The 14,179-nt window shown below is 40.3% G+C and overlaps 1 pseudogene across 1 annotated transcript in view; it reads right to left on the bottom strand.

Annotated features, from left to right (window-relative positions):
* Positions 1–2,314: 2,314 nt before the first annotated feature.
* Positions 2,315–14,179, bottom strand: part of LOC145499288 (uncharacterized) — an 18,892-nt pseudogene continuing 7,027 nt past the window's right edge. Inside the window, exons 2-13 of the transcript XR_014050911.1 lie at positions 13,987–14,179; positions 13,033–13,081; positions 11,192–11,350; positions 9,903–10,168; positions 8,680–8,964; positions 8,012–8,287; positions 7,265–7,444; positions 6,341–6,745; positions 5,945–6,025; positions 5,131–5,344; positions 4,170–4,300; positions 2,315–2,959 (exon numbers count right to left, since the gene is read on the bottom strand). The exon at positions 13,987–14,179 is cut by the window's right edge and continues 174 nt beyond it. The product of XR_014050911.1 is annotated as an uncharacterized LOC145499288 (transcript). The remainder of the gene's footprint in view (positions 2,960–4,169; positions 4,301–5,130; positions 5,345–5,944; positions 6,026–6,340; positions 6,746–7,264; positions 7,445–8,011; positions 8,288–8,679; positions 8,965–9,902; positions 10,169–11,191; positions 11,351–13,032; positions 13,082–13,986) is intronic.

The following is a 14,179-nucleotide window of genomic DNA, read 5'->3' on the forward strand; positions in this document are numbered from 1 at the left end:
CTGGATCAATACCAAGATTTGTGTAGAAATTGAATGATGGCTTTTTCATTTGTAAAATATGTGAAAAGAGTAGCTCTGCGTGGGATTTTGACAAATTAAACCCACTAACAGACTTATGGTGATTACTGTGGCTTCCTCAGCGAATATCCGACTTGTAAGTCTATATTTCACTTGGCTTGTGTTCAAATGACTATTTTAGGAGACCATGAGTGAATAACATTGTTCGCTTCCAACCCAGGGAGACTTCCAAAAATAGGACAGGGGTGCTCGTGGCAAATTTTTAAAAGAACCGATAAGAGGTATGAAGATCCTGTTTTGTGGGCGTGGCTTGAAATTTATTTCACCCCTAGCAGGTACCAATTCTTAGACAGCACATTATCTCCTATCATATTTTTTTCAGCTCAATACCCTAAAAGGTACCTCGAAAGCTCCCACTGAGGACCTTTTCAGGCTCAACACTCTAAGAGTTACCAACACAGCTTTCTCCACTTTTTATATGAGAGTCCCCCCGGGTGTTTAACACACCGGTGATGGCCTTGACAAAGAGGAAACCACAAACATAAGCCGGACATCCAACAATTAGTAAATCATGCGAGCGGGCGCTGAAATTGGCCTGGAAAACAATCTTCCATCACTACTTGCTCTAACACCGGCTCTGCATAATATTTTTGTAGTGGAATCCATGATTTATGAGTTTTAGCGCCTCTAAAGGCTAATAAGAAAACACATTTTTATACCACGCCATAGGAAATACAGCCAATCAGAATACAGGAAAGCCGTTGTTTATTCGACGGTACTTCCCATGGACCGCCACGCGATATGTCGCGTTGATTGTTGGCCACTTTATCCTCTATGGCATGGTATAAAATAGTTATGCAACGTTCTCTCGTGGTATACCATTGAATATTCCACTTGTCACTTGTATTTTCACGGTACACACACTTGCCTAAAGGCTTGTGTGTATAACGAGAAAATACAAGTGATTCGTGGGATATTCCATAGTTTACCGCTCGAAAACGTTGCTTAACTAGGATGAAACTTTCAATGAAGTGCCGAGAGCATTTTGGGCCGGATTGAAAGATGACTGGATCGTGTTGCAATTTTATGGTAATTCTGGTGAAAAACGACATGATCTTTCTGCGTTTTAACGTATCATGGCCTCTAAATCTTGACGTACCGCGAAATCTGCATTCACGTAGCTTTTAAATGGCATATTAACTTCGGAATATGTGAAAAGAGTTATTTACATGAATCGCCTCCAAAACAAATCACCGGACGTTTTGAATTTGTGCTTGAGGGAACCCTTGGAAGGGAAATCTCATGATTATCGTGACGCCATCATTTTCGAAAAGCCGTGTTTTGAAAATGTTACCGTTCACACTAAAACGCAAAGCCTGCATTTTCAAATTCTTCCTGTTTGAAGAGCGTTTTCGTAAAGCTCTGTGTTCATAACGGATTAGTGTGGGCGCTAGGCCCCGCCGTAGAAATAAAACTGCATTTTCAAATTTCTCCGCGACGTCATGTGGACGGCCTAAGATAGTGAGGTACTTTACGCCTCTTCCGGTCTTGAATAGAATCATGCCTTCCAAGGCGGTGGGAATGGGGAAGAGTTAATGACAGTTTTCAAGATAAGTGCCAATTTTTTGGCCAGGATGCTTTGCGTGCTGCACAGTCCTGGAATACAATAGAAACCTCGCTATCGTGTAAACCAAAACAATAACAGCCGCGTGTAAAGCATCTTGGCCATTACTAGGAGTTTAACTGCACACTTCTTTTGCCCTCGTAATCTCTTCTTTTTCGTTTGAATGTTTAACCATCTGTTGTGTTTCCAGTGGTTTATCTTGTTACCACTTCAGTGGGTAAAGGTAGTAGATAAACTGCTAAGAGAAGACTGCCGAAACTCAGCTTACTTTTAATACGTTCCTTCCAGTTTCATTTTTCTTTGTTGAGTTATCCATTGTTTTAACAAGACCAGTTTGTGGTTTCCCGGCTTCCCATTTTGCGAACATTTTGTTTGCCATGTACTAATATAATAGATACTGTTGTAGTTTAGAGGTAACTTTCTCCAGCCTCTTAATCACGGAAGCTGCATTTGATACCGGAAACGTTGGCAAATACTTCTTTTTTTACAAAACAGTCATCATTGGTGATTTAAGCGCAAAACGAAAAATGTTTGAAACGCAGCAGAAATCTGCTAAGGAGCAAAGTGAAAGGGCAAGAAACAGGGTCAGAATCTTTGGTACCAACTGAAAATTTAATTTGTGATCATCCCGAAGGATACCTTAAAAACCCAAAGGGTAGCACCACTGTCTTGGTCGGGGGCACACCTTCCCCTATATTCTTCCACCTGGTACTTTTTAGGGGTTTTCGTGTCCGGTTTTGGCGCACGTAGTTTCCTCACTTCACTCATAGTTTTCGAATCTTTGTAACATCTGTTCACGTTGAATAAATGGCGAGGTGGCTTGGTTGTCAAACGCGCCCAGTTCAGAATAACGATGTGTGTCCGGATGAGTAATGGAGGCAAAATAGTTTGAGATTGTAACTGAGGGGCATTAAAACTAATCCGAGGAATTACAATCATATTGATAGTTTTCAATGTTTATCTTTAATGTTTTACACCTCAGAGAGCTTACATATCACCGACATCAACAGAAGTGCATAATGTACTAAGTGCGGGAACCAAAATTTTCGTGTAGGTTTCAACTCTGCTAACATGATGGTTTAACTATCTGCACAGAGCCTTTTACATGAGCTTTAAAGTCGCTCCACTGAAACACGTTTCCCGCTCCGGTTCGGCACAACGTAGATAAGCCAAAAATCTCATGACGATCTAGCACGTGATCCCAGATGTTGACACCCGTCTTTTCACCGGAGAAACTTTCATGTGCGTGAAAGGAACCTCCTACTGAGTCTTGCTCTTGTCCCAGTACCAGGGCTCCATTGCCACGGATCACGTGCCCTACAAAAATGTTTGGCAAAACAATGGATTTAGTTTTTTTTTCTTTTTTTATTTAACCCTTCTCCGACAACATCCCATATACGGGCGCTGAGTGGTCGTGCTTTTTGCACCACTTGTGACGTCATTAATTTAAATGTCGCCAGATATTCTTGATAAGCAGACAGTAGAGCTAGGGTAGACCTATGCGCACAACAGACGGTTTTGGATATCGACCGCATTCTGACGTAGCAAATTGAAAAACAACGTTATCAGTTTTGGTGCAAAAACGGTGGTAAAATGGCCCATTATACCTGTAATCGATCAAAGTCCCATTTCCAGGCTTTGCCCATAATTAGCACCCAGCTTTTTACGGCAGCCAGAAGGGATATGAAACGCAAAAGGTAGTGAGAGTTTTAAGTAGAATTCTAACCTGAAATTGCGCGCGGATTGAATTTACATTTGAATATTTTAGTTGTGTTCGGGCAATCATTAGTTCACTTGAGCTTGATGTTTTGAAGTTTTCAAAGTCGCGTTACCGTGAATGTCCTTCTTTTAGTCTTTTCGGTTGGTTAAATATTCAGTAATATTTCTAACTCTTTCTCTCGAACTCCGGAGAAACAAGAAAACGTCGCCATTTTGGACACGACCTCAAGCCGCTGTGCACCATTGGCTGAGACAGTGTACGATAGCGCAGCCAATCAGATTGCAGCATTTACAGTGGTGTACTAGCTGTTACATTAATTCTACAAAGAAGTATTAAACTACAGTAAAAACCTACATGTAAGAACCTACATTTTTTGTCTGGCAAAACAGGTTCTTGTATTTTGGAGTAGTTATTGCCTATTTAGGCTAAGTGGCTACTAGGTTCTCGATTAGATTTTTAATTTCTATAAAGGAGATATGGTTGTTGATTACGAGAAAAATAAATAAGCTTGGGTTTGGTCCTTTAATGTACAGTATTTATTCTTAACTGTATTATGATAGGCCTGGCTCAACTGATTACAGAATGCACCTATAACAAGAGTTCATAATTTAACTGTAACCCACATATAATAACCTGCTTGATTTTGCTTGGCTAAACAGGCTCTTATATTTTTGGACATTAAAATGATAAATTTCTGCCAGTAGGCTCTTAAACCACTACATGTTGGTTCTTTACACGTGGATTCTTACTGTAGTTCAAGGGCCATATTTAGAAAAGGGGCTAATTACTTGGTATGGAAAACTCTACCTTTTTTGTGACGGCTACCATAACAAGCACGGTCGCCATCTTTGAACAACTGCCAAGTTCCAAAGGTACTCTCCCACGTTGTGCAGATGTGGTGCCATCTCCCGTCATTTACATGAACAGAAGTTCTCCTTCTAAGAAAGCAGGAAAGAATTTAGCGTGGTTCTCACGTGTGGGGTCCGCCTAGATTAGCCTTATGCTACTGGCGGATCAATTTTACTCTTGTATTAATTTCTAAATGCAGTTGAAATAAAGTGTGTGTAAAAGTGTGTGCAAACGCAAATTATTGTAAATGCAAATGCAAGGAAATACACGTGTAGAACTAACTTAACACGTACAAGCGTCGACCTAAGAAATGGAAAAATTTGGGCTTCCGTTTGCATTTAACGCGTGAACTGGGGCAACGCTGAAACAAATGCAAACGTAAGCTTCAAGCCTCAGTCTCGTACACCAGCATGAAAAAAGACTTATGGATCGTCTGCGCATGTGTTTCGTACCTTCCTTGCGTTAACGTTAAGTGTGTGAAAGTGTCAAAGTGAAATTCGTTTGCATTTGGATCCATTTGCGCCGTGTGAACCAGCCTTTAGGTTCTGTTCATGTCTATAAAAATCCAATTATTCTGGATACGTTCAGTCTTTGTGTCGCAAACAGGTATAGGTTTTGGGCTGCTTGAAACAATGAAAATCTTGAGTAAAATGTATACTTTCGGTAGGGCTTTTAATAAGGGAATAACATGACGTTTTTTGGGAATATTGTTTATTTGCGCCAGTGCAGTGTCATTTGCGGCCCAAGCGCGAAGCAAAAAATGTACTTTACGTATGGATGTTACGAGTGGTGTATTTTTTAAGTAAAATACTCGTGTCTGCTGATGTAATAAATGCAAGTAATGTACTGCCGTTTCCATCAAACCCTGAAAAGCTAATCACAATTGTCGACCTTTCGGGTACGTAGAAAATGTTTTTACCCGTAACTGCTTGCCACCCAGAAGAAAACTTCGCCCCGCTGAATTTCCACGAGCAATTCGTTGTCACTTCCAGGCACAGCATAGCTTAGCGCTGCCCCGTTTCTGTTATCTCTGCTTTTAATCCACACACACAATGTCACGGCTGTGAGGCTTCTCATGCCATGCTTGATGACGAAACCATTAGTTGTTTTTCCCGTGAACCGTAGAGCGTAGTCTGAAGAGAAGAGGTAAGATAAGGGGAGGCCTGATACTCAGATTCACGAATTTATTACCACGTAAAACGCAAGCCGCTTAAGATTTATTGCATTTACCGCATTTACTGCGACGTCTCATTGTGTTTTGGGCGGGGTTATCAACAAAGTAGAGGAAAGAAGTTTGATTTTTAGGCCAAATTTTCAAAAATTTAACATAAGTTCTCCTCTTATGGTAGTCTCCAAACCTAAATCAGAAGTCGACACAAAATCAAACTCAAAGAAACACAACTTCGATAGTACGTAGAAATACGGTGTATGGGACCTCTGGTAACTACTGTACACGCGGTGGCATAAAATACATTGAGTATTATACAGTTGCATGGAGCATTATCACTTTTTCAACGATTTATAGCAGTTATATACTTTCAGCGTGCAGTCGCGTTTTTTTAGACACCAGAAGCTACTTAAAACAGAATACACTGAAGTAAATCCCTTTTTATCGAGCTATGTTGATAGTTTACTGTACGTGGTTGTACCTTACAGTATTTTACAAGGGAGATATGTCCGTCGTGTTGTGTTATGAGTTCACTAAATACTATAAATTCTGAAAGCAAGCAAACCTGTAGACTCCAACTTTCTTTCCAGTGAATGAACCCTTTTGGACACCCTGTCAAGGTATAACTGCTGCGCATAGTGCTTCCCTGTTAAAATTAAATTTAAAAGAGGACAAATCATGGGTGTTAGTGAAAATGCTTACGAGGAGAAGAATGTTATTGTTGTGAGTTGGATCGCTAGCACGATCAATTAGCCCAGATTAGTTCGTTCACTGGCCCATCTAAGCGGTCCGAATAGCAAACTTCGGGTCACTAAGGGAACACGTTTTTTGGAAAAGTTTTAGCAGATAATACATTCAGTGGCTAAGTGCGTTTCGGTGGCCTCGTTTCTTCTCGTTCTTCGTTCTCTTTCGATCCTGAGTTATCTTTTCGAGCGATCTAGATAAATAAAGGCACGCAAACCTGCAGCGGACTTATCCAACTTTCTGGTTTCCAGTAAATTAACCCTGTTGATCAGCAAACTTTCAGACCTGAACATCTTTCTTTCCAATGTATCAAGCTTGTTCGACGACTCAATTTTCAGTGAATCAACCCTGTCGGACAGCATTGCTGCAGACTTGTTCAACTTTCTATCCAGTGAATCAACCTTGTTGGACGAATCTATTTTCAGTGAATCAACTCTGCCGGACATGAAATCTGCAGACTTATTCAACTTCATTTCCAGGAAATCAAGTTTGTTGGACAGATCTTTTTTCAATGAATCAACCCTGTTGGACAGCCAACCTTCAGACTTGTTCAACTTTGTTTCTAGTGAATCAACCTTGTCAGACAACGTTACAAAAGATGGCTGCGTTGCGTAGTGTTTCCCTGTCAATAAAGAAAATGGAAAGAGGACACTTCATGAGTGTTGTTTAATTAAAATGCTTTCGAGCTACAAAGTTTCACTTTCATGCTGTGAGTTTGATCGCTACCCAAAGTATGATTCACTGCATGTAAACTTATCTAACTTGCCTTTACCTTGAAGTTCGTAAAGGACCTAACTATTGTGAAACTTTCGAGTGGAAGGCAAATGATACAAAGATTTACGGGGATAATTTCAGGAAAATGTGAGAATTGTTAAAATTCTAAAACGAGAACCACTCAGCCAAAATTTCTAGAAGTTTTGGAAAGAAAATCAAAGGATCAGAAATCTCCAAAATGTCCCGTTTCTCCGCTCCTGGAAATTCGGACAAATAGTTTTCCACTACTCACCACTGTTCAAAAAAGTACTTTTGGTCGAATGGAACCTCCGTATTACAAACAAGACCGGCACACTAAACCCTCGACTTCGTCCAAGTATTGCAATCCTATTATAACATCATTACATACATCATCAACTCCTCATACCAAAGATACATGAAGGCTGTACACCACTCCAGTCACCAGACGGCAAACACCGTCTAACGACCGGTCCAATCAAGCGGTATCCCGGATGACAAATGAACGTCACAGATTCACCAGTCCAGTAACTTGAGCCAAGTCTTTGTCCATTACTTGGAGCACCAGGATCACCACAATTCACTATCGCTTAAAACGACAGACAAATAGATTGGGTTAGTGCAATTACAAGAATAACTCTGGGGTCTAGTTGTGAATCAAGTTTGATTTTCAATCAAGGGGAAGTTTCAAGTGTCGAGAAGGTCCCTTCACCGCACTTCAGACTTCCTGTTTTAAACTCAAAACCAGACCTCGGGGTAATTGAAGTAAGGGGAGAGCCCCCTTCCCAAACTTCAGTTACCCTGAGGCCTAGTTTTAGGTCAAAAAGTGCTGAGTCTAAAGAGAGGAAAAGGTACCTTTTTCAGACTTCAAAGAAAAGCTCTGTGTTTGATAATGTTATCCACCAGATAAATCCCTATATATCTAGTGGATGGCGCGGTTTATTTTGCCAAATTAACACTTATCCACCGGATAGTAATCAGTATCCGGTAGATAATGTTATCCACTCTTTGCTCGACTGGGTCAAGATGCCGAAAACGTGAAAAAAAATACATGCGGTCATTTTCCCATGAAAAGTGGTTTTTTCGATAGTACGGTTTGTTGGGAAAATGTGTTCATTGATACCTATAACTAAGCAAGTAAATTACATGTACATACTTAGGTTTGTACTAGCTTCCGCTGTCCAGTTCTTTTCATTGTAGAATAAGCACGTGTAGACTCCAGAGTCCCTCGGTTTGAACTGATCAATGACAAATTCAATATTTGTCCTGTCTTTTACTTGACGTATTGCCGTCGGAGCAAGAAGTCGCCCGTTCTTGAACCATTTGCCATCAGGAAGAGGTGAGCCTTCAGCAGAACAAGCTAAATTGACTGAATCGCCGATACTCTTTACTTGAATTTCACTGGCAGGACTTGAAACAATGTGCGGATTCACTGAAGAAACGAGAAAACATTATCGTTGGCTCTCGCTTTTAAATCAAAAGTAATGCATATTTCTTGATAAAACGTCGTGGTGTCTTCGGGAAACTAGTAGTTTTGTTTTCTCTAGAATGTCGATGTTTCCGAAATGAAATAAACACTGAAACACTTATAAACAGGTTGAGAAAAACAAAAATGTAGTCTGGCTTTTCCCTTAGCTAAAAAAAAAGCAAAAGCAAGTCATGAGATGAGAACCTATTGATCGGTGAATTCAGTTCCATAAGGTTAGATTAAGTGGCACCTTATTCAGAACCACACCTTGAAGATCTGATGTTTTGATAAATTGAGAAAAAATACTCTACCTTCAGCTGTCGCAGTCATTTTCACTTTTCAGATTCTTAGCTTACCTACGTCTTCAACATCGATCGTTATTGATACTGGACTGAAGTAATCATCACGGTCCAACTGTTGGGTTCCCCAGCATGTGTAAACACCTGCATCTTCCTCTGTCATGTTTTTGATCGTAAGCGTGTTACCAGAGATAACATGTCGGCCCACGGGAAGTTTCTCGTGTGATTTTGTCCATTTAACTTCAGGGGTGGGGTAGCCAAAAATATTGCACTTGAGAACGGTGTCCCACGTTTTGTAAGCGGTTACAGATTTCTCTGGTTTCATCACAAATTTTGCTGGTACTGTGTTAAACCATAAAAGTACAAACTTTTAGAGGTAAAGCATTGTGTAATAAATTGAACTTGTTGTAGTGTAATTCTATAGTGGAGGTATTCGTGTTTCCTATTGGACATCCATGTTATGGTCAATTGACACCTGTCTAAACGAGGTATTCGCTGACCAATATCACTTGACCATATCACGGGCTCAGGTTTAGAGCTCATCAAGGTCACATGTTTTTTTTTTTAAGTTGACCACTGCACTGGTTTTCGATTGGATTCAAACCGGTTCAACCGGGTTATTATTCTTGGGGAGAAGGAGGGGGTACGTACAAAGGCAAACACTCGGGGCGAATTAACCCCTGGCGGGTCCTTTTTACTTTTGATAGTTTTCGAATAAAGCAAAGAAAGAGTACGTAAATTCTACAATCGTGGAAAAACTGGATACGCTTTATTTGATAGCCTCTTTTTTGTTAGCTGGAAAAAAATAGTGAAACCACACGCCGAACAATTACGTGCCCACAATCGTACAGTCGTTGAGTTTTTGGCCCAAGAAAAACAAATGCTCTTTTCCTTTATAGTAAACTTATTGTAATCAGTAACTTGGCTTTTAGGCTTGGCTAAAACTATATTAGTGATTACTTAAATGCTAACATTGGGTGCAATCAAAGGACTCTTGGAGCCAGCTCATTTATGTAATGGCTAATTTGCATTATACTCTTTGGTTATTTAAATATCGGCACAGTTGAACCCCGTTAATTCGATCCCTCAGGGAGAAAACAGTTCGAAATAGCAGGGGTTACGTTCGAATAGATATCATTATTCTTGGGCACTTGGGTTAGAAAATATCGGCAAATGGCCTAATGGCGTAACTGGGGGAAGGTTTCGCGCAAGTGTCTTGTTTGTGGCCGAAATCTCTAAGAGCAATGAAGAGCAATGAAGATATCTATTACTCTCCATACCTTGTACAGTTGCGTTAACTGATAGCTGATCTCTTCCAAACAGATTCTCCGCTGTACAAGTGTACATACCGCGGTCTTCAAACTGGATTTCCCTGAATTCCAGACCACGCCCTGCCTTGACTTGTTGTCTATCTTCTATCAGGTGACCATTCTTATACCACGTGATTACCGGCTGTGGGAACCCAGCTGCTTTACACGGTAATATGACATCTTGTTTCTGACTGTCACCACAGAGGAAGAAGGTTTTGAAATGAAATGCGGTTTTTCTGGAAGAAAATAGTTTGTGCTTTTTGTGGTCATTGTTCACTGAATAACTTTTACAACTGCACAGCATCCAAAACGCAGCTACTCAGTGCTGCTTCGAAAAGCAATGAACAGAAACTTGGACAAAAAAATGAACTTATACCTTCTCTATCTAGCATGTGCCCCAATAGGAACATTTACATATGACAGTCAGAAGCTTGACTACTCGTGCGATAAAGTTTGATCTAAAATTGTACTTATCAACCTTACGTTTGTGTTGCAGCTTTAACCAAATCAGGTCATAAATATTTGGAGAAAATTGGGCTTTGATTTCGTAGTATATATCTGTATTGCCGCAAATTCACTATCTAATTACCATGACCTAGTCCCAGCTTCCCTTGCAGCTAAGTTGACTTGTTCACGAGCCCAAATACCCTCACTGTTCAGTTTCTTGCCGTTTTTTCGCGTTGCCTCCGAGCAAACCAATCGGCTGGAACGGACTATAGCTCAGCTAGTTAGAGCGACAGTGATCTGAGCTCCCGGGTGCACCAAGATCAAAAATTTTCTTTGTCCGGTTTGGTTTAATTTCCCGTTACCTTTCCCGGGGCAGAAATCCCGAGGGATTTCATAGTCGATATAATGCTTTATAATACCTTTAAATATACCATCATAACTATTCCCCGTAGATCTCAATATCATTTTGCCCCACGACAAAGTATCAGTTATAACACTATAAACATTACTGTTTTGGTAAAAAGCACAGATCACATGACAACACGGTAATAGTTTTCACTTGAGGGTCCAAAGTAATTTACATTTGTTTCGGTTTTGCATCATAATGATTGGCTCAAGAAACTCGTGCCACTTTCCCAACCAATCAGACGTAAAAATAAACCCAATGGCGACTTACTCGCTGACGTTTTCCCGCGTTTTTTGTCGGTTACACGAGATCTCTCGCTTGCATTGGTTCACATTACTGTGATTGGCCAGAGTGATTACTCTGGGTTTCGTTTTACGACTTCTACACACGTGTGTTCCACTCTTACCCAAACGATATCCTCCGGTACGGTTTCCTGCGGCCCCAGGGGGTCCTGGAAATCCTCTCCTTCCTCGCTTTCCCCGGGGACCGGGTGGACCTCTTGTTCCTTTCTTCCCTCGGCCGGGAGGGCCTTGGGGACCAGTAAGTCCCGGTGGGCCGAGAGGGCCTGGTGGACCGTGGGGTACAAAAAACGAAATCAATATATGGGATTACGTAGGAACAAAACTAAATATAGGGAGGCCTTCATCGAAGAAAGTCACGGGGACTGTGTTTATTGCGCTCCTGCATTCTAAAGAAACATCGACGCATGTTTGTGATTTGTTTGTTTACACTTTCAGAGCAAAATGGCTCGCGTGTACTCCGTCCGAAATACGATAGAAAATCGAACAATTTCAGCTTTTTAGTGAACAAAAATCTTGTAGCAGAATAATGTTACGTATATTAAAATCCTTTTTGCATTTTCTAAATCCTGAGGATATAAATAATTGCCTGAAATAACACCAAAGACAAGTTCGCATGGGCACTCGAGAAAATGAATTTCAGAGAAATTGTGCAAACACATGTGAAATTTCATCATCAGTGTCATTTCACCAGTACTTTCAAGTGTTTCATATGAACTTCAAAATTTTTGTTTTCGACATTTTGTGTTGTCATAAATGATTTCTTTTGAGAAGATATTTAAAACAGTCACACAAAAGTTTGCAATATGATGCAAATAATCTCGGTACAAAGTTTTTGTCCACTTGTTACTCAAAATTCTGCTGCATTCCTCCTTGAGTTATGACTAAATGTCAGTAGAAACCCGGTAGCTCGAACTCTGAAGAGAAACGAAAAGTAGTTCGAGTTAGCGGGGATTCGAGTTATCGGGGTTGATTGAATATCCAACTCGTCATGTTAATAATTGACAATTTACTGATTTTTCAGCACTTCAGCTGATACAGACTATACAGTACAGTGCAAATAAAACTTATCTCGTCAGAAGTGCAACACGATTATGCACCTGTAATGTAGTGTTAGTTTTGAGTGTTTGTACCTCTTACACGACAAGAGAAGCTAACTGGGATGACACACATGAACCAGAATTCCAGTTATCGGGGTAAATTTTTATCACGGGAGACGAAATTTAGTTCGAGTTAGCGGGAAATTCGAGTTATCCGAGTTCGAGTTAACCGAGTTAAAACGACTGAAAAGTGGAGTCAAATCCAAGGGAAAATGGGACTTTCGAGTTACCGGGGCTCTACTGTATCTTCCGCCATCGTTCTCATTGGCTGATTATCATATATCATATATTTATTTATCTTCATCCCTTGGTCCCTGGGAGGTCTTTTTAGTTTCCCCGCTCAGTAATTAAACCCAAAACATGTCTGCGTATTGGGTCTTTAGCTGAGGGTCTCAGTGGAGCTAGTGGTGGCTTTTACGGCTAATGACTAAAATTTTAGCTTTTTTGCAGCTAACGGTTAACGCCATTAAAACCCTCTTAGCTGGAAGCCTGAGAGTTGTACTACAATGAGTACAGTGGACTAAAATCAGTAGAGACGCCAGTGGCAATAAAAGTTGGTGCAAACGGCAGTGCTTCGAAGAATCGAGAAGGATAAAGGCCATTGAAAGCCCCTAATAAAACTCTCATTACAAGAGACCTTCGGTAAACTTTTTCGCAAGAGCGCCGGAAATGCACAGTACCTTTAACCGTCCACAAACTGAACAAACAGCAACAACAGCAGTGTCCGGCCGGTTTATACCCTGGGTACAACAGACGTTTCCCGATCCCAAAACATCCCTAAGCGTTTTACCGCCGCCCGCGAGGGAACCCTCTGGTACGTATAAAAGCTAAGTAGATGCAAATCATACCTTTCACACAAACAATTTTTTCCAGCTGACTTCCTTCCCCGGTGCCATTCTGTTGATTGAACAAAAAAACCCTCCAAGTTTGTTTCAACTTAACATTCAACTGAACTTGATAAAAAAGGCTCTTTTACTCAGTTTGACCTTGACAATAACGCTGAAATGGATAAAAGCTAGTCAAAATCATGATTTTAAATAAGCCGTGTGAAAGATAGAACCGTTTGCCTTTCCAGCTCTGTGGGAAGCGAACAATGTTATCATTGTCTTCTAAAACAGTCATTTGATTAGAAGCCAAATGACCAAGTCGAATAGCTACAATAATCACAATAAGGGTGGTGTTTAATTTAATTTGACGAAATCCCACGCAAAGCTATTCTCTTCACATCTTTTACAAATAAAAAAATGCCATCAATCTCTACTTCTTTTGGGAAATAAAGGATTTGGAAATAGTAAGCGATTTCCCAGACAAATGTGTTTTCGGAACTATTTTTCGCCATTCAGTTTAAAATTTCAGGCGTGATGATAATTTAGAAGTTATATCTAAAGAGCTTGAAGTAAAATACAATGACATTGATATTGATTGTAGATTACACTTTTCTACCTGTTCCATTCCACTTTGTACAGGAAATCATTTTCACTGCATGCACTAGGTTAGGAACCTAATTCCAGTGCTAAAAAGCCTTGATAAATTTTAACTTGCGTGTAAAACTTCACTTGAGTCTCCCTGTTTTGTCTGTACATTTTGACCTTTGACGGTAAAAAGCGTTCGAATTTGGCTACCTACACGCAAACAACATAAAATGAACCGAAAGCGGTAGAAATATTTCCAGTTTTCACTTTTCTTGTTGACTCACTGAAAGAAATGAATCTACTGAACTGCACTTTGTGAGAGGTGTATTGAAACAACAAGTTCAGCCTTTATGTGAACTCAAACGGAAGCTGTACTTAAAATCTCCTTACCTTTCGAAGCTCCTTTGAGTTTAAACAAACTCTGTTACATTTGCGCCACAAGGATGATCCATCGACAGCCCTTTTGCTGAGTTTTCCGTTCATTTCCGATTCACTTATTGGGGGCGAGTGTGTAAAGGTTAGTTTAGAAATTCCATGATTATCAAGCCGATAGGGATGATTTAAAGCAAGTAAATCTTGTTCA

Source organism: Orbicella franksi, chromosome 10, assembly GCF_964199315.1.
Source record: "Orbicella franksi chromosome 10, jaOrbFran1.1, whole genome shotgun sequence".
NCBI classification, from domain to species: domain Eukaryota; kingdom Metazoa; phylum Cnidaria; class Anthozoa; order Scleractinia; family Merulinidae; genus Orbicella; species Orbicella franksi.